Source organism: Sciurus carolinensis, chromosome 4 (assembly GCF_902686445.1).
Source record: "Sciurus carolinensis chromosome 4, mSciCar1.2, whole genome shotgun sequence".
NCBI classification, from domain to species: domain Eukaryota; kingdom Metazoa; phylum Chordata; class Mammalia; order Rodentia; family Sciuridae; genus Sciurus; species Sciurus carolinensis.
Window position 1 is genome coordinate 135,250,808 of NC_062216.1, and position 2,990 is coordinate 135,253,797.

The window sequence follows — 2,990 nt, forward strand, 5'->3', positions numbered from 1 at the left end:
ATGTCTCTTGAATGGGCTTGTAATTTACTTAAGGGATTTGGCTACGGATGTAAATTAACTTGATAGGACAGAAAAATGATTCCATTAATCAAACTGATATATTTTTAAATTAAAATGTATGAGTCAGGATTTATACTCCTATAGTATATTTATTATAGATAAATATTAGGAGTCTACATCTAGACTACATTGAAATAATGAATATTTTAATAAAGGAATGGTTACTTAAAAATTCACTTTAAAGTTATTTAGCTTACATGGTTTGCCCTAAATCTACCCATAATTGGAGAATATATTTAGTGTGTATGATGTGGTTTTTTTTGGAACATGAGTATTGTGTTACATGATTATCTAATAATTCAAACACAGCAGAACTTCCTTTACTTTGAAGTGCATGTATTTTGGACAGTTCTGCTGGGGTGGTTCAGCCCAATTTTTTTCTTTGCTCTTTTTGTATTAATACTGCAGTCTTTTTCAATAAAAGAAACAGGCTTTAATTTCAGCTGTGAAATAAGTAACTTTTAGTGAACAACAAATTTCCTTGCTATGTAATTGACCAGAAGGAGGCTCCCTACCACCTTACTGTGTAGTTAGAACGAAAACCTTCAAACTTTGGTCTTCCCCAGTGCAAAGTCTCCTCAGGCTGTCTCCATTCTTGATGGTGGCAAGGGATGGTGCTTTGAGATTTTCTTTGGAGGAACAGAAGTCATATTTGTATTACTGGTAAGAAGACTTCAGTAAATGTAAAGTACCCTTCCTTCTAGCACCCATTCATATAGTATTTCTTTCTTATTAGAACAACAATTAATAAAAATGTCAGTATAAAATGTCCTTACTACTTTTGGATGTTGTATGATTCCTTAATTCTCCTTCTTCTTTCTTTTATCTTTCTTTTTTTCTTTATTTCTTTATTTTTTTTTTAGTACTAGTGATTGAATCTAGGAACACTTAACTGCTGAGCCACATCCCCATCCCTCTTTATTTTTTATTTTGAGACTGGGTCTTGCTAAGTTGCTTAGGGCCTCCCTAAACTGCTGAGGCTGGCTTTGAAATGCCTGGGTCATTCTTTAATTTTTATAGCTTTGTTTTCTGAACACTGCCCTGAATCTCTAATACAATACTTTAAAATTAATATTTTGAAATAAATCAATAAGGAATTTGATTTAAAAATATACATAGGTGGGTACAGTGGCACACATCTGTAATCCCAGCAGCTCGGGAGGCTGAGGCAGGAGGATGGTGAGTTCAAATCCAGCCTCAGCAAAAATGAGGCACTAGGGCTGGGGATGTAGCTCAGTTGGTAGAGTGCTTGCCTTGCATGCACAAGGTCCTGGGTTCAATCCCCAGCACCACCACAAAAAAAAAAAAGAGGCACTAAGCAACTCAGAGAGACTCTGTCTCTAAATAAAATACAAAATAGGGCTGGGATGTGGCTCTGTGGTTGAGTGAACTCAGTGGCTCCTGAGTTTAATCCCTGGTACCCCAAAATATATATAGATTATGTCTCTACCTACCAATCCATATTATTTCATTGCATCCTTAAGTAAGAGCCACTTCCCAAGTTTGTCACATAGAAAATAACAATTCCCTCAAAAGCTTTAATGACATTGTACTTGACAATGAAACCACTAGTAATTTCAAAATGTTGAACAAAAACTCCCAAATCTTTGGAGAGTAAAGAAGGCTGTGAAGATGTAGATATGTAGCCCAATGAATGATGTCATGAGATCATTTTGACTCAGTGAATCTCAGAGTTGTTGTTCTTCATTGTCAGGGAAGGTGGTTTGTGTGGTTATTGCAAAAACAGCATTGTTGCTCTTTCGGGAAAAGCCTTGCCCTTTAACGATGAAGCAGAGCTGATTATGAAATACCCAACTGTGACTAATTTTGGAGGAGTAGCATCTCAGATAAATTGTCTCCTGGAGGTGGTGTTCGAGCCAGTGAACGGCAGACCCATGATGAGTTCATCTGCGCTAATAGTGCCTTTGAGGGTTTACTCATAAACAGGGCACAGAGTGGACTGGTGCTGCCCTTTAAAATTCTCCTTGGCAAGAGGATTCTGGTTTTGGAGAATGATGGTAGTCAGAATAATGACTCCCTGAAGAGGTCTGCCCTAATCTCTGTACCCTGCAACTATGTTACATTACATGGAAAAGGAGCATTGCGAGGTAATTAAGGTTACAGATATTAAACTAGGGAGATTATCATGAGTAGACCCAATTTAATCACATGCCCCCTTAAATGCAGAGAACTTTGTCCATCTAGAGGAAGATGCAGCAGAAGGAAAAGTGAGGGAATTAGAGTGGGAAGAATTGAATGTACTGCTGCTGGTGAGATCTGAGGGATCATATGAAAGGACTGGAGAGAAGCCTCCAGAGTGAATGGTGGGCCCTGGTTAACAGCCTGCAAGGAAATAGGGACCTCAGGAACTGATTTCAGTTAACATGTGAATAAGCTTGGCACTAGATTCCTCCCCAGAGCCTCTGTCAGAATGTAGCCCTGCCAACACTAGAGTTTAGTCCAGAAAGACCCATGACAGACTTATGCCCCACCGAAACTTTGCTAATAATGTGCTGATTAAAGTCACTAAGTTTGAATTAATGTGACAAGTCACTGATAACTCCTTGGGCATCTGAAAACTAAATCCCAGGAAATGTTTTGAAGGAAATGGTACTTGCGTGGAATTGTTACTTTGGCAGTAGACTGTTTTGGTGAACCAAGTCTCCATGTTCAGTTTTTAACTCAGACTTTAGTCATAGGATAGTAACAAACAGGGTAAAAACAGCACCTTGACAAATATATTAGTTTCCTATTGTTGTTTTAACAAATCACACACATTTCCTGGCTTAAAACAAAACAATCTTATTAGCTAACATACGTGGGGTAAAAGTTTCACTGGGTAAAATCAAGGTGGGTGCAGGGATGCATTTTTTCTGGAAACTAAAGGGAAGAATCTGTTTCATTGCCTTATCTAGCTTCTAGGGGATACC

General features: G+C 38.1%; 1 non-coding gene across 1 annotated transcript; it reads left to right on the forward strand.

Moving 5' to 3' along the window:
• The first annotated feature begins 1,282 nt into the window (after positions 1-1,282).
• Trnaa-ugc (transfer RNA alanine (anticodon UGC)) lies at positions 1,283-1,355 on the forward strand. Its single transcript has one exon. It is a non-coding gene; the product is annotated as a tRNA-Ala (tRNA).
• The last annotated feature ends 1,635 nt before the right edge of the window (positions 1,356-2,990 follow it).